Genomic DNA, 21,242 nt, shown 5'->3' with positions numbered 1-21,242 from the left:
CTGTGGAGGTAAATCCAACAAATGGATTCATTGTGTCAAGATGGAAGATGTTATAAATGATGCTGGCACAATTAGTTTGACGTATTAAGTCTGGCCTTAATCTGTTTGAGGTGATTTCATAAGATAGTGAAGTTTGATGGGATAGTTACTAGACTCAGAGAGAGACAGCCTGGATTGAAATCTGAGTCCTTCCACTTGCTACTGATTAAACTGTCTAAGCCTTAGCATCTTTCATCTACATTATAATGGGAATTCCCATATGTCCCCTGCCTATTTCTTTGAGTAACTGTATAAATACATTCATGTTAAGTGCCATGCTTTCTTATTTAGTGTTATGCAAATATAGAATACTCTATTTACATTTATCTGCCTTATATATTACTGATTTCACTTATGATTACTTTTTTTGTTGTTTTCTGGGAAAGGAGTCAGAGACTCATTCTCCAGTGATACCTTATAATAACTTTCAAGTTCTCCATTGTTTGAGAATGATGGAGAAACATGACATTGGAGATCGATTTTGTTGGAGAGATATCTTTGGGATTTTATATTTTAAACATTGATTATTTGATATCTTAGTCATCATTATAACCAGCCTCTATATAAAAGCAAGACTCTAAAGTGTATCAATATTTATACCATATAAAATATGCATTTTTATAGCTCTAAAAGCTTTTATTTATTTCAAGTAGTTGAGTAATACCTTGCTGTAAAACAACCAGCAATCAATTAAACTAAAATAAAGAACAAAATTAAATAATAAAAACCCAACCCTATTTTCATTGAGTCAAATGGATTAAGTTGAGCAAGCTCTAAGTCTCAAGATTGTGAATTATTAACTTTTAAGAACTGTTCTTTCTATGGCCATATGTAACAATTTATTTTATGCTGTTATCAAATGCAGGAGTCAGACAATGAATAGTTAATATACACAGCAGCTCAAGAGATCCTGCTCCATACATACATATGCTCATACCATTATCTATTCTTTTTTATGTAGTATGACCCTGGATTTTAGTAAGACTGGAGTGTGCCTATCTGACAAAATTAGACTCAATTTGTTTTCTTTAGATATTTAATTGTGCTCCATAAAAGTGATGCGTGAAGTAGTCCACAGTGTCTTGGTGAAAATTGTATGTTTAGAAAATATTTTTCTTCTATAAATACTATCAATTCATCATAACTTCTTAAAATAGTTGAGCTTATCTCCATCACATTTCCAGGTCCCCATAGAAATAATTATCAATTTAGAGTTTATTTTTATAGAATTGTGTTTCAAACTGTTGAAATGCATCTATTTCTGTCTACCTGTTTGTCTATCTATCTATCTATCTCTCTATCTATCTATCTATCTATCTATCTATCTATCTATCTATCTATCTCTATCTATCTATCTATCTATCTATCTGTCTGTCTCATCTAATCTGTATGTGTGCATGTGTGTTTAAATCAACAATGTGCTAACAAAACTCTAGCAGGGGCTATTGTGTCCCCTTTCTTTTCAAAACCACACATTTTAAATGTTTGTAAGTATCATGGGAAAAATACCTCTCAAATTTAAACTAAAGCATGCAAACAGGCAAAAGCTCTTTGATGCTACAGGATGAGTATTATACAAGGTTTTACAAGCTTTTGGTGTTACAAACACTATGAAAGAGAGAAGTAGGAGTAATGATTCCTAACATATTTTCCAAACCTCAAAGTTGATAGCACTTTGCTATTCTTTTCCTATTGACCTTGTTTTAGACAAATGTATTCCTGGAAGAAATTTTTATTTAATTTTCTTATAAAAACTAACAATTTCTTATAAATGGTTTTATTTTTTATTTCTCAGAATACTGACAAAACACTTAGCTTTTATAAAAAAAAAAGCACCTATTAAAAAAGGCCTTTGAATTCATACCTGACAATTCAGAAATCTCTGTGCTTTGCTTTTGAAAATGAATGACTATGAGATTAAATCCACCCATACATTCTTTTGCTCATATGTGCATTTCTTATATTTTTTCATCAGATACTGGAGAAGGCAATGAAAAATGTAAGAGCAAACAGTAGGGAACAATCGTTCTTTATTAAATAGCTTCAAAGACACAGTTTCATAAACTGTGGAACACTGGAAAATACAGTATTGATTAAATATTTCCAGGCAAGGAGTCTATTTTGAGTAAATGATTATAAAAATTAACTGGAAAATTTTGTGTTTAGTGCAATGACCTGAATACTATAGCTATGTTTCTTATGTTTTTATTCTACATGTAAGGCCAATATTAATCATTTTTTATGATACTTTATATGCTAGCAAACTTTGATTATAGATTTGAAATGAAAACTTTCTTTCTCAAATAGGCAATTTTCATAATAGTTTTTATTTCCAATTAGAGCAGTGTAATCATTTTGAATAATTAAAAATACAATTTTTAATGTAAAGTCTCAGATACTTGGTAGTGACAAAATTTAGCCTTTTCTTCAAAATCTTTTTTAAATGATGGTTTAAAGAAAACATTATCTCATTTGTCTCTAGTATTTGGCTAACATTAAATTTGGAATAATTAGAAAATCGTCTTCCTGATTCTCTTTTTAGTGTGATCTGAGTTGACTTAATTTGAAATTTATACATTTCTTATTCATTGAACAATTCAATATCAATATTAGCTGTGAAGAGGTGTGAGCCATAGCCATTTCCAAAGCTAACCTCAATAATTTTAGAAATTTCTTAGAGAAAAAACATGTTTTAAATTCCAAATCCCAGTTCTCTTCAAAATATTTTGCCCTGCTCCTTTTGAAATGAATGAACCAGTAAAGATTTGCACTCATGCAAACAAGATTATGAAGGAGTAAATGTAAAGGCAAACTTTGGCTAAAACTGTTACGAGTCATAGTCAAATGCAACATTGACAGCAAAAGATCTGGGATGAGAGTAAGTCCTGAGAGCCCATAGTCTCTGTTGCCAAGAAAACAAAATATGCATATGAAATGTAAATATGGAAGAAAATGAAAAATAAAGGATTTTTCTTTTTGCTTTTGTTTTTAAGGGTCCTCTGTTTTAACAGTGAAGGCCATATTTAACTTTTAGTTTTCAGAGTAGAAAATCACTGCAAAGTCTTTTTCCATCACCCAATGAATTCTATGTATATTCATTAAACACCTACTCTAGTAGGCTTAGTACATTTCACATGGTTTGAATGAATAATGAATCTGTAGAGGATCTGAGACAATAGCTAAGGAATGTTTACTAGGTATCGTTCATAGCATTTGAAAATTACATTAAGGTACTGGCACTATAATCTTATAATTTCAAACGGGACTCTGGTTGCACTGTAATATTCCTTTAGGCTTAGGCCTTCCGATAACTCCTTCCAGATATATGTACAATAGGACTTTGGTGTTTGATGATGCAAAATAACTGGTTTCAAACATTTACAAATAAACTTGGAGGCTCTTTGTATGTTGGCACCCGTAGCAGAAATAATAGCATTTATGGCATTCTGTCAGGAATTAAATGACAGAGTATTTTATTGGTGTGCAACGTGCTTAGTAGTTAAGTGCATGGAATCCTGAATCAGACCTGCATTTAACCCTTTCATTTTTCACATGTATGACGTTGGAAAAATTACTTTAAACTCTATAGGGTTCAGTCTCCTCATCAGTAAAATGCAGATGTGAACTAAGCCCTTGCTTAGTTTGATAAAGAATTTATTCTGAAGAGCCTCCTGCCAGGATTTAAAAGATTAATAATAAAAAGAGCAGAAACAGTGAAATAGGAAAAAAAATTAGTAGGGAAAAAATTTATTAATTTTTCCATCTTGCACAAGTCCTACCTCTAGGACTCTGCAACATGGAAAAGCTGAACCTGAATCTCCTGCATTCCAGCTGGAACTCTGAAGGGAAAGTTTCTGAAGGAAACCACCCTGACTCAAGGGCTTCAGCAGTCACAGAATTAAGTTAAATATGAACCCACAATTCAAAGAAAAAGTATCTATATCTAAAAAAACTTCTATCTTAAGAAAAGTCATGTTGAGAAGATCAGCAGAAACAACTAGCAACACATTTTAGGGTAAAAACAGACACTGCAGAGAATCATGCATCTCATTACATAGCATATATGAAAAGTTTAAAAAAGAAAAGAAGAAATTAAAGCTGAGTAAAAACCTCTTAGACTATAAAAGATGACCAGTTATTTTTGAAAATAATTCATATAAAGGTATTAAAGTAAAAACTGCAGTAATTAGAATTAAAAATCCAATGTATAAGTTAAGTTACAAGATTATACACTAAAGACCAAGCTTATAAACTTAAAGACAAATCTGGAGAAATTTTCCAAAAAAAAAACAGCATAAAGAGACAAAAAGATATCAACTTGAAAAAAATAATAAAACAAAAACTTGTAACATGGAAGATAAAATGGGAAATCCTGGTATATATCTAATTAGAGCCCGTTTCAGTTTCTTTGGCTGCTTAAAGCAGATGCCATAAAATGGGTTGGCTTTTAACAATGGGAATTTATTAGTTTACAAGCTTATAGTTTTGGGGCCATGAAAATGTCCAAATCAAGGCACCATCCAGGCGATGCTTTCTTCCTAAAGACCAGCTGCAGGCGATCCTGGACTCTGGCACATGGGAAGGCATTTGGTGTGCCTCCTGGTGTCTCTCTGCTCTTCCAGGTTTCCTTGCTTTCAGCTGCTTGCTTCTGTGGCGTTCTCTCTTTCTTTTTATATTCATCCCATTTATAAAGGATTTCAGTAAGAGGATTAAGGCTCCACTAGGCCACGCCTTAATGAAGTAACCTCATCAAAGGGTCCTACTTACAATAGGTTTACACCCACAGGAGTGGATTAGCTTTAAGAACATGATTTTCTGGGCACATACAGTTTCAAATCACAATGGAGCCCTATAAGAAAATAATCTATAAGAAAGATAAATACGATAAAGGCAGACACAATGATATTCAAATAGAATATGGTCAGGAATTTATTAGAACAGAGAAAAATACAAATATACAAACACTAGAAGAATGATCTTTTCCAAGTAGGATAAATAAAGGAAACCACCTCTTAAACTTATTATTTAGAGAAAATGCAGTATATCAAAGTAGAAAGAGAAAAATCTTAAAATCACCCAGAGAAAACACAAATTACCCCAAAGGAACAATGTTCATTCTAAGAGAAGACTTTGCCAGAGAACTAATGGACGCAAGAAGCAGTAGGATGTTCTTTAAAGTACTGAACATGAATAAAAAAGATTATTAATGTAGAATCTTTGAAACTGAAAGAACTGTCTTTTAGAAAGAAGAGATAAGCACCTTTCAGGTAAATAAAAATGGATAGATTTAACCACCCACTTTTCTAAAATATTTCATTAAAATGGTGAATTTTAAGAAAAAAATAAAAGACAACAATCCCCAAATGAAGATTTAAAATTAAAGGACCAAATGGTGAATAAGGAAATTGTTATATCTGTAGAAAAATATAAAAATTATTTTATTGAAATGATTAATTATAATTATTATATTTATAATAGTGTCTAATTTGTGATATTATTAGAAGTTAGGTAACTAAAGTATTAAAAGATGAAGCTGATTTAGGTCAGGAAGTATGACATTGGTTAAAGTCTTTCACAGTCTTCATATTGTTTAAAAAGAGTATTAAGGTACTGAATAGAAACCAGTAAGTTGAAAGGAATTTTAACGATATCTACTAAAAGAGTAGATTCAGTATACAATTTCCCAAGTAGTAGAGACCATAAGAAATGGGAAAACAACAAAAGAAAAATAAATTTTGAAAAGAGCAGAGTGAGGAGCAAAATGCAGCATAGGAAAAATAGGAATCCCAAAGAAAACATACATATGTGTATACATATACATATGTGCAATATATATATAATATGAGTGGATGTATATAAATATGAATGGGACTGAACTTTCCAGTTATACTGGAGCTTTGTAATGATTTTAAAAACTAATCTATATTCTATTTGCTAGAGTACACAGGAAGTTAAAAAAAAAGAGAGACATATAACTGGACAAATATTAACTAAAAAGAAAGCTGGCACTGAAATAATAATATCAGGTAAGATATACTTTACACCAAAACATTAATAGGCATAAATACAATTAGTATCTAAGGCAAAAATTTTACTTTATTGGAAATATGTGTATTCACTTTAAACCTCAAATATATAAAAGACAAGATAGAGTAATAGGGACAAGTCAATGAACTCATCATCACATTTGGGTTATGGAACACAATTCTCTCTTTTTTAAATTTTTTTGTGAAATATATACAAAAATGTGATAAATTTCAAGGTACATTGTAACTAGTGGCTATAGAACAGATTTCAGAGTTTTGTATGGGTTACAGTCCCACAATTTTACGTTTTTTCTTCTAGCTGCTCCAAGACACGAGACTGAAAGAAATATCAGTATAATGATTCAGCAGTTATACTCATTTGTTAGAATTTATCTTTGTTTTAACTTCTCCTTTTCCTTTAATCCTTCTCTTAATCTTCAGAGGTGTTTGGACTATGCCCATTTTAACTATTTTATATTGGAAGGCAGTATCAATAATGTGGGATAGGGGGATGGAACTAGTTGAAGTTTTGGAGAGGTTGGCCCCTCTGAATTTCAGGATTTATCTGGCCTAGGAATCCATCTGGAGGGTGTAGATTTCTGGAAAGTCATCTTAGTGGTTGAAGTTTTTGTAGAATCTTGGATAAATCCCTACGTGTTCTTTAGGGTTGGCAGGAATGGTTTTGGTTGGGGTTTGGCAAACCACAGTAATAGCGGTATTAAATGAAGCTTGGGTAAGAGCAGCCTCCAGAACAGCCTCTCAACTCTATCTGAACTCTCTCAACCACTGATATTTTATTTTGTCACATTTCTTTTCCACCTTTTCCCCAAGAAGGCATTGTCAGTACCATGATGCTAGGGTGAGGCTCATTCCCAATTCTCTTTTTAGCTGATAGGTCAAATAGAACAATTATTTGCAAATATGTTATGTTTTAGCTAAAAATGTAAAATCTTAATGACAGATAACAGAGAGAACTTCTTACTCAACAACATCTTATAAGAACTCTTAAGTACAATTTAAACATTTACAAACACTGGCTACATAGTACAACAAAAAGAAACTCTCAACGCATCTTAAAGAACTGGTATCATAGAGACCATGTCCCCTAGTCACAATTAGGTTAAACTAGAAAGCTGTAGCCAAAAGATGCCAGAACATGACCCTTACATGTTAACACATTTTAAATGCATATATTTAAATAGTAGCTGTGCCAAATCACGGATCATAATGGAAATTTAAAAAATGGGATTGAATATGGAAAGTTAAAATTGATAAGATACTATAAAAACTTTATAGCCATTGCATAAGAAATATGAGAAAATGCTCAATTGCATTGCTATTGAGAGAAATGAAATTAAGACCACTGTGAGAAACTATGTTTTAGGTTGAAGTATGTATCCCAATTTATACCTGGTTCTAATCTTGCCCTGAAGTTCTGTGGGTGTGAACCCATTGTAAATACGATGTTCTTGAAGATGTTATTTTAGTTAAAAGTGTGGCCCTATGAGATGAAGCTGAACCTGGATCTGTGTTACTGGGGTCTTTCATAAGCTGAAGAAATGCAGAGAGAGAGACAGAGAGAGTGCCACAGGGAGGAGCTGAAACTGGAAATCCACAGAACCTGGAGAGAAAGGAGGGGAAATTTCCATTTGATCTAAAAGCCAAGGAACCTGAGGATTGCCAACCAGTCAGAAAACTGCCAGTCCTCAGAAGAAAGTGAGACTTCCAGCCTCTGAAACTGCAAACCAATAAACTCCCGCTGTTTAAGCCAAGCCATTTTGTGGTATTTTGTGATTGCAGCCTAACAAAACTAAGATAGTGTTCACTAAGTACTAATTAAGACACCTCTCTTTGATAGTAAGAGTGTAAATTGTATGACCAATTTGGAAAACACTTCAGCATTATTTTGTAAAGTTGAATATGCAAATTTGTTATTACCCAATAATTCCTTTATTAGAAATATATCATAAAATTATTCTTGAATTTATGCTGGAAGAGAAATATGCAAAAAAGTTCTTAGCAACAATTCAGGCAATAGATAAAATATGGAAACAACTTGTGGTGCCATCACATGCAGATTATACAGCACTGCAAATGAACAAGAGACCCACAATATATGGAACAATCATAGAAGATAATCTTAAATCAATACTAATTTAATTATTATAATTCTTAGTTTCTCTAATCATGATATCTTTTTAAATAAAATTGTATTTATAGAAATGCATGAGGATTAAAATAATTGGGAAATCATTTCATAATATCTTATGGCATGGGACAAATAAATATTAGTGCTAAATCATTTTTTTTCTCAGTGGTCTAAAGTTTTTTAACCTCATAAGCAATAAAATATCTTGTGCATGTTCTCCTAACATATATCTATCTATAAATCATATTAGTGCTACTGTTGCAATAAGTGTAGTATAACAATATATTACATATATCACAAATATATGCAAAAATAGAATTCAAAAGATGTGTAGAAATTAACTGTATTTTAAAATCAATGAGTTTTATCTTTTAGTGAGACAGTCAATAATAGCATATGTAGTGAATTTATGTATTTAATGATGCTCTGGGTACTTTAAAACATTTTTGTTTAACTTCTTTATAGAATGTTTAGATTTATTGTTTTAATTTCATAATTTTTCCACCAAAAAAGCTCATATTAGGTAAAAAAGGAAGGTGTAAATCTTCTCATTTGTTTTTTGCTTTTTTTACATTATTAGCAATTATTTTTATTGAGCAGTTTCTTTGTAAAATTATTCTTGTTAATTGTCCATTTGGGGAGGGTTACTTTTTATTAAACTCGATAAAAAGATCCATAAGTCTATTTAATGGTTTACAGTGCACGGAACAAAGCTGAAAATGTGACCATGTGAAGACACCAACATCTTTAGGACCAACCACTTTGTGAATACGATAAGACGTATTCATCTCAAATACAGAGAGCGAAAGGGAGGGTCACTAAGAATATTAAATGTCTTCAAAACTTTGTGGTTTTTTTTTAATTTGGATTTTTTTTAAGTTCTAGTTATTTTCTCCTTACCCTCAAATAATTATTTGCATATCCTCCCTTTGGGTTCACTAATTTCATAAATGAGTAAGCTGAGCTCACCAACCACCCTCCAAATCTCAGTGGTGGTATTTATATTTTGGGGAATCACTTGGCATTCTTCTAAAATATCAGTAGCGTGCTAAACAGAGTCCATTCAGTTAATGCATATATTCATTCAACGAGTATTTATCAGACCTACTGTGTTTCAGCAATGTGTTAGGATACAAAGAAGAATCAGATAAAATCCCTGAGTTTAGGGAGCCTTCATCCCAATGGGGAAGACGGATAAGTAAACAAATTTAATGTAGTGTGTTGAACTCTATTTTAGAGAAATTCCCATGATGCTGTGGAAATTCATTCACTTTCACAACACGCTCTAAAGTCAGCAGGGCATTAATATTACCTCCATTATATAGATTAGAAAAAGGGTTAAGGGAATAATTGCAGGCCACAAAACTGTCAGTGACAGTCTGAGCACAAGAGCCCAGATCTCTTGGTCTCCAGTCCAGAGTTCATTCCACTGTTTCGCACTCATTACATGGAATATCTGTACCTGGGCATATCTGAGATATGTGCTCTGCCCTCCATTCACAATCTTATGTATTCTTTCCTTCATCAAGATCCTTGTGGCGAAAGATCCTATATTAAAAAATCATCTTGATGAAACAATAATAGAAACATATTGAGAATTGGTGCTGGGCACATGGGGTTCTTTAGACAATTTTGGTAATGTATATGTATATACATAATTTATATACATATACATCTGTATGAAATATTTCCATAGCAAACATTTTTAAATAATCATCTTGCACAAAGCTTCATGATGGCTCTCCAAAGTTTAGCCAAGCCATCTTGGAGAGCCAAATTCAGGTATCATTAGAAATCCCTCTTGTGCCAGTTGGAAAAATCTATTAGGCTGTTTTATGTCTTACTTTTATGAGGGTACAATGGGCATTGTCCGTATTCTCCAACACTGTTGAGTAATAACCTGTGCATTATTAGCATATTTTCAGAAGCTCCCAAGTTAGCCAGAATTTTTTAAAAAACTGTTAATCACTAGAAAGAAACTGCAATTGTTAATTAGCAGAGTGATTATAGTAATGAAATTACCATAAAATTTAAAGAGCATGAAAAGCATTTCAAAACATATTTTATAAATTAATTTGGAGCACTAAAGAGTCACGATGATTTCCTATTAAAACCTAAAGTTCTCTCAGATTGAGTATAACCCTTTCTCATGAGCTATTGCTTTGCAGCCTGTGCAAGAGAGATTTTCGGAAGAGAATATTTCACTGGAAGTGTTTCTGCATCAAACTTTCCAAGCCATCAATCTCTTCTTCATTTTTTCACATCATTTAGATACATATTAAATCACCTAAAATGTTAAGTGGAGATTATTATGATCGAATGTGAAATAAATCACCTCTGAAATATTCTTTCCTAAATTCCTTAAGTTTTTATTGACAGAAAGGGTGTCTGGTAATGGAGAAGCCAAATCCATCTTGCATTAGGTAGATTTGGATTTCAAATAAAATGTCAGCCCTCTCTGTTTCTTCCTTTACCCTTGCTACAAAAGAAGTTTGGTACTTAACTAAAAAAATCATTGGGATCAAATGAAACAGATATAAAAATGTGCCTACCTCAGGGCTGTTTTTTAGTAGTTAGCTAGTTGCAGCTAAAATTTCCCTAAAAATGCCACTTATCTTTTCCCAACCAAAGTATGTGAGTCTCATACACAATTTCCTGTGTTCAGAATCTTGTCTTGAGCCTCATACAATTTCCTGCATTCAAAATCTTGTCCTGAGCCTAAGCCTATGAAGAAAAGTCTGAATGTTCAGTGTCAAAGTGTCAGAGTAGGAAAACCTTAGAAATCATCTATTTCAGCTGATTTATATTTCAGATTAGGAAAGAAGACCTAAAGAGAAAATGTGCTGTTTGCAAAATTCCACTGGCATTTGAGGACAGAGCTGGGACGACAATCCGGGACTTTCATGTCAGGATATATTCTCCCCTATATTTTTCTTTCACTGGTCCTCTGTTTTATTCACTACTCACCATACGTTCCTTGGGTGCTTGTGTTTGTATAAATAACAGGGTCTGCAAAGTGTTAATTTTTATTCTTCCTTTTCAAGTCTTCTACATCTTTATTTTGATGTCATCAATGGTTGCTCCTTTACAGAATTCTTGATAAATAAAGTGGGGGTATATTTTTTCACTCAGGCCTATCATCTCCTATCAGCATACCGTAAACTTCTCTTTTTGCCCCTTTCACTCCTCCACTCTCACACATACACATGATTCACCATACCCCATACACATACATATTAACAGGCAACTTGTTTGCACAACCTGTATTATGTAAAGGGGATAACTTTCTGAAGTTTCTTTAAGGAATGAGTTATAGGAAGCAGAGACATTCAAGACTATAATCAGATTACAGATTTATGAACAGATATGTTCGTGCTAGACATCTAACGATCCAATGTTTGAGAGAACAATTACATCTTGATGGCAGAAACAGAGATACCTTCTGTTATTCCACTTCTTTAACTCATACATCTTTCATTCTTCTTCCAAGATCCAATAAATCACAGTAGCTTCAGATTCTTTTGAAGTTTTATGACTGATTTTCTACATTCATCTCATTAAACCTATGTTGAATCGCTACTACTACCACTAATCCTTACCCTCTGCTCCCGATGAATATATGAGGGTCCTATAGACAAACTTCTGCATTCATGCTATAGTTAAGTGCCATAATAAAATCAATATATAAAATATTATTCTCTATATTTTTCAGTTTTTGTTTAAGTGTACTCATCTCTAGGCTTCATAATCCATTATTGACTTAATTTTCAAGAAAATTAAATAGCACTCTTCGGCTCAGCAATCATTATTTATAATAATTTAATTCCAATTCTTTCCACTACAAAGCTAATAAAACAGATTTCATGATGTGAAGTCCTTTTAAATATTAGCATGCATTAAATGTACTTCACCATTTTAATTAATGTGCCTGGCATATTCTGAATATTCAGATACACTTTCAAATAGTGTGAAATATTAGGAACATAAATAAAGTTATGTATTTTTTTGCATTTCATTAAGACTCAGACAATGAAAAGAAAAGGAAATTTCCATGAATTGATGCGTTGAATTTTAATACCTTTTTTATTGAAGCCTGTAATTTTCCGTCTTGAATAACCCCTTGATCAAATAATTTATGCTTGCCTTAATAAGCACCAGATGGAAACATTGAGAACGTCCGAAAACTAGGAAGGAACAAGTGTGAATGCTCGCGTTATGTGTTTCTATGTATCTGTATATATTTGGAATGACCTCTATCCAAAACGAGAGGTTTTCTATATGAATTTATTGTAGAAACTACAGCGTGGCCGGTCCTCAGACCGCAGTGGAGGGTGAGGGGCGGGGATGCAGGGCACCGCCAGTGCTCGCAATCCTAAAGGCTCCCGGAAAAGCTGGTGCTGGGGTCATGGACAACCTTTGAAACTGGACTCCCTGCTGTCCTCTGCTGCGAATGCCACCTCAAATCTGGAAAGACCGTCCCTTCCCTGCTTCTCCCACTTTCCAGGCCATTTGCCAGTGTCTCTTTTCAGCAGAATCTAAGGAGAAGCAGGTTGGCAAGGAAGTCTGGGCTCTCAAGCCCAGAACCACGAGGCTGAGGGTAGAGATTCTGACGCACGTACAGGAGACGGATGGGTATTTACCTCGCTGTTTACGACCATTAAAAATTGAAAGCAGCTTAAGTGTTCACCAATAAGAAAATGGAAAAGTACAGAATAAATGAGTAATTTTATACTGCGTGTATCAAGTTGGATGAATATAAAAAATATTAAGCTGAAAAAACGCAAATTGCTAAAGAATACAAAAAGCGTAGTATCCCATATATAATATCACAAAAGCAAAATGATACTATATAGATGTTTCTGGAACAGGTATGTAACAAATAAATAATGGTGGTTACTCCTGTGGGAGGTGAAGTTGAATGTGATTTAGGAAGACCTGGATATTATAGATGCATCTGTCTCTATAGTGTGTTTGCCTCTTTAAAAATATGACTAAAGCAAACATGGCAAAATATTATGATTTATTGAAGTTGAGCGGTTGGTGCATTTGTGCTTATTATTTGCTATTATTTTTGTGAATACTTGAGTAAATTCCATAGTTTTTAAAAAGAAAAGAAGTAAGTTAGGCAGAGCCCAGTCTCACTTCTTGCTGGTGTTCTACCCTGAGCAATCATTTCTCAACTTTGAATCTCAAGTCTTTTATTGCATATCTTCTATATGCAAGTTTCCTTGTGAGGACCAGAGATAATGAATGTGAACTATGTATCTCTTTGGTGACAAATTTTTTTTCTGTAGTTATCGATAATATGTTCCCCCACATGTGGTACACTTTTGTTAAATAAACAAAAATTAATGACATTGGACAATTGGAAAATCTATTTTCCTAATTTTTCATGTGAGATTTCTAATTCTTTGTTCAGTTTTATGGATAAGAAAACAGCGGCTCAGATAAATGACATAACTTGTTCAAGGTCACCCATCCTCATAAACAGAGAAGATAATGAAATCTTAGATTATAGTACCAGAAGTATAGAATGCAGATTAATGGAGGAGGGGAGACATGTCCCTGTTTGCCAAGGACAGATTCATTTTACGCCTGTTGTCCTGCCTAAGTATTAATAGTACCCCTTTTCACTCTCAAAAGTGTCGTGTTTTAAATGATAAAGTGTATATTCACCCTATAGATTCGGTAAAGCAATAGATTGGCTCTAGTTCATTATGAGGAAAATGTACTTGCTGAATTTCAACTTATTCTGGTGTTGACAGATCTTAACAAAATAGATTTCATAGAAAAAAAGAAGCAAGGGGAGGAAGAGAAGACTCGAAACTCTAGTTTAAGACTATTTAAAAGGTTCAGACATCCTTAAGAAAAGCAGACGTTGGGGAATGATGAAGGTTTTCTGTAAATTCATAAAGGAACTGTCATGTGAAAGAAGATTCATACTCTGTTTGGCTTCACAGAGCAAAATGAAGATCACTGGCTGGTCCTTAAGGAAACACAAATTTCTTCTCAATGTAAAGAATGTACTAGCAATTGGAATGGACAAACAATAATTTCTTCTTTCTGTTGAGTCTCTTGCATTTTCCAAGTATACGTGAGCATAACAGCTGCAAGTAGAGATGGTTTTACTATACTTTTCCAAAATAAATGTTCCAATTGTTTTCTCATTTTCAGATTGCCTTGGTTAAAATGTCTAATAAAATATCTAATAAAAGTAGTGTCATCAGACATCCTTGTCTTGTTTCTGATTTTAGAAACACATTTAGTGCTTCACAATTTATTATTGTATGATTTTTCCTTAAGAATAAGTGTTCATTTTGTTGAATGTGTTTTAAATATCTATCAAGATAATCACACTAATTTTTTGCTTAGAATTATATTGATACCTTAATACTGAGTCAACTCTCACAATCCTAGAATAAACCCAGCCTATTCATGATGTGTTATTTTGTATCATACTATTGTATAACATTAGCTTTTCTTTGCTCATATTGTATTTAGGATTTTTGTTTGGCATTCATAACTTAGGTTGATCTGTGGTTTTCTTTTTATAAAGCAACCTTATAAAATTTGAGCTTCAATGTTGCAATTAGTTACTAACAAAAGACCTTTGGAATTTTTCTTTGGTTGGAAAAGTTTAAAGAGAACTGACAGTATCTGGCCATTGAATATTGCACAGATTTACATTATGAAACTCTCTGGGCCATGTTTTTCCAGATTTGTGGATATTTCGTAGTGTTTTTCTATGAAAATTAGTCTGTTTATACTTTCGGGTGAAATTTTTTTTCTGTATGCTGTATGGCGGGGTCACATTTCATTCTTTTTCCATGTGAGTATCTGTTATTGCAGATTTGTTGAATTTTTTGTTGTTGTTTGTTTTGTTTTGTCATTGGTTTCTTTTGTTATTTTGTTTTGGGAAGTGCATGGGCTGAATATGGAACCCAGGGCTCCACCACGGCAGGCGAGAATCCTACCACTGAACCAACTTTGCACCCATACTTGTGGATGAATTTTTAGTAAACTATAATTTTCTAGAATAGTACTCATTTCATCTATGTTTTCAAATATATTTAAATAGATTCATGCAATATGGGCTTCAAAATCTCCTGTTTTAATAGTTATTATCCATGTCATTTTTTACAGATGTGCTTTCTCCATTTATTTCAATGACTTTTTCAAGGAAACATCGTAGGTTATTTAACCAATGTACTGTTTTTCTGCTTTCTAATCCATTTTCTGTTTTCTCCCTACTTTTGTCTTTACTTTACCTGTCCTGCTTTCTTTCTTTGTTATTATTATTATTTTTTTGATGGAACTGGATAGTTAGTCCCAAACTTATTTGACTTAAGTATATATGATCATGAATTCTGCATGCTCACATCTTTAATTGCATTCTGTAGATTCCAGTGTATTATGGTTTTATCATTATTGTCTTGATCTTTTAGAAACTGCAAAATCAGTTTCTATATTAACCTTGGCTAAAATCATTTAATATAGAGATATGTTTTTAAATTTGGGGGAAGACAAATTTTTGATTTTTGTTTCTTTCTTTGAATGTGATTTCTACAATTTTAACTTATAATTCATACTGGGTTTTTAAGCATTTAAAATACTTAAAATATTTAATAGTAAAGGTGATTTATTATTCAATATAATATTTAATATTTTAAGTAGTCAAATTTTAACATATTTCATATGAACTTGAAAGGAAGTTCATTCTGGATCATTGCAGGTAAAGTTTAAAATATGTCCATAATATCTATCCTACTGATGACATCTTTTATCTTTTACTATTTTTGTTCATGTGATATGTCTTTGGCTGAGGGTGGCATGTTAAAAACTTCATATTTTAGTCTTATTTTGTATATTTTCCTTGTGTCTCTTATAGTTTCTGCTTTAAAAAGTCATTGTGTTTTGCAGAGTCGAGAGGTTATCCTGGAGGTTATTCTAATGCGTTAAATAGATATCCCCTTGTTAGTCAGGATGTAGTGGAGAAGCTGGAGGGAACTGCCTGAAAATGTGGAGCTGTGTTCCAGTAGCCATGTTTCTTGAAGATGATTGTATAATGATATAGCTTTCACAATGTGGCTGTGTGATTGTGAAAACCTTGTGTCTGATGCTCCTTTTATCTACCTTATCAACAGACGAGTAAAACATATGGAATAAGATGCATAATAGGGGGAACAAATTTTAAAATAAATTTAGATTGAAATGCTGGTGATTGGTGAGGGGGAGGAGTGGGGAAGTATGGTATGTATGAATTTTTTTCTGTTTTCTTTTTATTTCTTTTTCTGAATAGATGCAAATGTTTCAAGAAATGATCATGATGACCAATATGCAACTATGTGATAATATTGTGAATTACTGATTATATATGTAGAATGGAATGATCAAAAGTTAGAATGTTTGCGTTTGTTTGGTGGGGTTTTTTTTTTTGGTATTTAAAAAAAAATTTAAAAATTAATAAAAAAAAGACGTGTTTTGGTTCAGAGATACTGATAACTGTGTGTCTTTGTTGTGAATTATAGCCTTTAACATTAGAGTTTTTTTTTTTTTTTGGTTAAATATCTTTGATTTGCAGTCTAACCTGTCAGGTAAGAAAATCACAACCACTGACTTTGTCTTCTCTTTTTAAAAAGAGTGAACTTTAGAGAGGTATAATTTACCTACAATAAAATGTATTCATTTCAAGCTTATGCATTTTGATACATTTTAGCAAATTTCCATACCTCTTCACCACCACCACAAGCAACACACAGAACAATTCCTCCACCCAGAAAAGTTCCAGCACTCCCCTTGTACAGATCTACACCCCAGTCAACCACCCGTCTGCTCCTTGTCACTATAAATCAATCTTGTCATTTCTAGAATTTCATGTAAATGGAATCATATGGTATGTAGCCTTTTGAATCTGACCTTTTTAATTGAACATGGTATTTTTGAGATTCATTAATGGTTTTCAATACGTCAATAAATTCTGCTTTCTTTCCCCCTTTGTTGCCAAATAGTATTTCACTGTATGGAAATATCCCAATTTGTTTATCTGTTAACCTGTCGGTTGGTTCCAGGATTTTACTATGTGAATAAGGCTAATACAAACATCCATGTACATGTCTCTCTATGGAGTTGTTTTTATTTCTCTTGGCTAAAAATCAAGGCTGAATTTTCTGGGTCATATGGTAAGTCTATATTTAACTTTATAATAAACTGCCAAATTATTTTCAACAGTGGTTGAAACATGTTAAATTTCCAGGAATGTGAGAAAATTTCCATTGCTTTATATCCGTGTGAATATTACGTATTGCCAGAACTTTAAATTTCTGCCACTCTAATAGATGGTAGCATTTCATTGCAGTTATAACTTTCATTTTCCCCAATAATTCTTGATGGTGAATACCTTTTCTTGTGATTATTGACTATTAATATATTTTCATTGATTAATTATTGTTCTAGTTTGCTAGCTGCTGGAATGCAACACACCAGAGACGGATTGGCTTTTAATAAAAGGGGATTTATTTTGTTGGTTCTTCAGAGGAAAGGCAGCTAACTTTCCACTGAGGTTCTTTCTTATGTGGAAGGCACAAGATGGTCTCTGCTGGTCTTCTCTCCAGGCCCCTGGGTTCCAACAACTTTCCCCGGGGTGACTTCTTTCTGCATCTCCAAAGGCCTGGGCTGAGCTTCAAGTGCTGAGATGAGATGCTGAGCTACTTGGCTGTGCTACATTGTTCTCTCATTTAAGCACCAGCCAATAAAGTGAAACCTCACTCATTGCAGCAGACACGCCTCCTAGCCGACTGCAGATGTAATTAGCAACAGATGAGGTTCACGTACCATTGACTTGTGTCCGCAGCAACAGAACTAGGTATGCTCACCTGGCCAAGTTGACAACTGAAACTAACTAACACAAATATCTATTGAAATATTTTGACCATGATTTTTTTGGCTACATATCTTGTGATTAACTTATTTATATTCTTGAATAAATCTTTCGACGGTTATGTATATTAAGATATGCATGAATGTAAAGGCTTGCCTTTTCCTTTACTTCACAGTGGCTTTTGAAGAGCAAAATTTTTCAAATTAACTAACATTTTTCTTTTGTAATTCATGCTTTTAATGTCCTATATAAGAAATCTTTCATTTAGGACCAGCCTGTCAATTTCCACAAAAACTTTTGCTGAATTTTGAATGTCATTCCTTTAAACCAATCAGTAAGGAATATCTTAAATTTACTGAATCTTCTTATCACTAATTATTGCATATACTTCCATTTTTAAATAGATCTTTTTATAATACCTGTTTCAGTTTGCTAATATAGCTAGAGTGCAATATGCCAAAAATGGATTGACTTTACAAAGGGGATTTATTAAGTTACAAATTTACAGTTCTAAGGCCATGAAAATGTCCAAAGAAAGGCATCAACAGGAGGATACCTTCATTCAAGAAAGGCAAATTTCGTCTGGGGTTTCTCTGTCACTTGGAAATGCACATGGTGACATCTGCTGGCCCTTCTATCTTGGGCTGGTTTCAAAATACATCTTTTCTATTCTGTTCATCCTTCTGACTTCTCCTGGGATGTTTTCCTCCTTTAAACCTTTCTGGATATCATAAATTTCTCCAGGAAAGGATTGAGACCCACACTGATTGGGTGGGTTCATATCCCCATGGAAACAACCTAATCAAAAGGTCCCACACAGCAGTGGGGCTGCCCCCACAAGATTGGATTAAAAGAACATGGCTTTTCTGGAGTACATAACACTTTGAAACCACACAGTACCTTTCAATACAATTTTGCATTTTTCATGTTCAGATCTTGCATGCATTTTCTTGAATGTATTTCCAAATATTTGATGTTTTTAGGCTATTGTAAATAGCAATGTCTTAAAAATTTCAATTGTAATTTTTACTGTTTCTATCTATTAGTTGCAGTTGCTTTTTATTAGAGTGCTTCGTATGTTCTAGGTATATGACCATAATTCCTTGAATAAATACAGTTTTAGTACTTATTTTTTAATCCATATGCATTCTAATTCTTAGTTAATTGCTGAGAGTATTACTGAGTGGGGATACTAAAATTAGAATGAGAACATACAGTTCATTATTAACTATAAAGATTATCTCTAGGTTTTCAACTGATATTCTATATTAAAGGTAGATAAAGCTTTTTTTTAATAGTTTGTTGAGAGTTTTTAATTGAATAGCTGTTTAATGTTGTCAAACAATTTTTCTTATCTATGAAGATGGTCATAATTGCTTTTTTTATTCTGATAATATGGTAGGTTGCATAGTCTAATTTGTGAACACTAAGCTAATTTTACATTCTTGGGATAAGCAACACTTTGTCTTGGTGTATTATATTTTCATATATTGCTGTATTCAATCTCCTATTATTATATTAAAGATTTATGCATCTAAGTTCCTGAGGAATATTAGTCTGTAGTTTAGCTTCTTATAATGCTTTTTCTATGGGTATAAACTCAGTGTGATGCTGTCCTTGTATTTTACTTTGCAAAATATGTTGCAAAGTATTATCTGAAAGAATTTTTAATGAAGTGGTATTTTTCTTTACTAAATGCTTGATTAATTTACAGTGAAATCAAATGGTTCTGGAGGTTGCATTATCAGAAGGTTAAGTAAAAATTCAAGGTATTTCATAGATATAGGGTATTCATATTTCCATTTTTTTGCTAGACAGTTTTGCAATCTGTGCTTTTTATGGAATTTGCCATTCATATACATTGTTGAATATATTGACCTAAGTTTCTTCATAAATTCCTAGTGAAAGAACAGTATTGATGTTTCTAAATAAAACTGTGGATTTCTTTATGTATCCTTTCAATTACACTACTTTTTTGGTTTCATGTATTTTAAAGTTCTGTTATCATTTATATAAAATTTTAGGATTGTGCTTCTTCATGATGAATTGACCTATTTTCATTATGAAAGTCAGGTTTTTTTTTTTTTTTTATGTTGTTTTTACCCCTATACTGTTCTTTGTTCTAAAATTGACTTTGTCCAACAGCTCCTCCAGTGCCACTGTGCTGAGGCATAAAGAGCGGTCAGTATAGTTCCCTGTTCTTTCTCTAGGAAGTTCCTCAAGCAGTACATGCTAGTACAATATTTCCTGAGCCGTGATACTTGAAATATTGCTTGTCTTGATATAGAATTCATGGTTCAAGCTTCTTTCTTAGAATATCTTGAAATCATAGGTCTATTTTTATCTTGCTTTTTAATTTGCTGTTGAGAAGTCTGATGTCAAAAATTATTTCCTTTGTAAGTGATTTTTTCTTTAAAATAATAGTTTTTCTTACAATAGCTCTCTTATTTAACCATTCCAGTTTAAGTTCCTCAAGGATCATATATGCCCTCACAATATGCAGATTTTCATCTCTTTACCTGAATTACAGTTTAAATATTTGTTTCTCAAGAAAAGGGGAGTTTTTGAGTTGTCTTACCTGAATTTCTTAGTTTGAGTGTCTTCTTCCATTGAGAGAGTAAAGGGAAGTTTCTTTAAGAAATTGAATCATAAATAAAATAGACCCTATTCCAATTGTTTAATGTACTTTATTTCATTATTGTCTCAGCCTTCAAGAAATCCTTCCTTCTCCCAATATGCCTTCCTCTCCTCCAGAAGCAATTCCTTTCTGGGTTTGCCTCTTCTAGTTCATGCACTTTCTAAATCTCTTCCTGAAACGTAATCTTGTTCCCAGTGTTTTCTCATACAGGATGGCACCATGTGCTCCTGGATGTAAACTCCGGTTGGTGAGTCTGCTAATTCCACAAAGTTCCCTCACTTTCCCTTATTAAAGGAAAATCCTACCTGATTCTGCTCTACTGCAATCTCTGGGGTCTATTCTGATGGTTTTGGATTTTGATGTTCCCATTTATATGCAAATTGATTATCATAGTAAACTCATGCAACAGACATGAGCCACAGGTGAATTGACTTGTTCTTCTTGTGATATATATATACACAATACATAGTAATACATAATACATATACACATGAAAAGAGAGCTGGAGATATC

Source organism: Tamandua tetradactyla, chromosome 8 (assembly GCF_023851605.1).
Source record: "Tamandua tetradactyla isolate mTamTet1 chromosome 8, mTamTet1.pri, whole genome shotgun sequence".
NCBI lineage: Eukaryota > Metazoa > Chordata > Mammalia > Pilosa > Myrmecophagidae > Tamandua > Tamandua tetradactyla.
The sequence above is the reverse complement of the archived record's forward strand: the minus strand, read 5'-3'. Positions refer to the sequence as shown.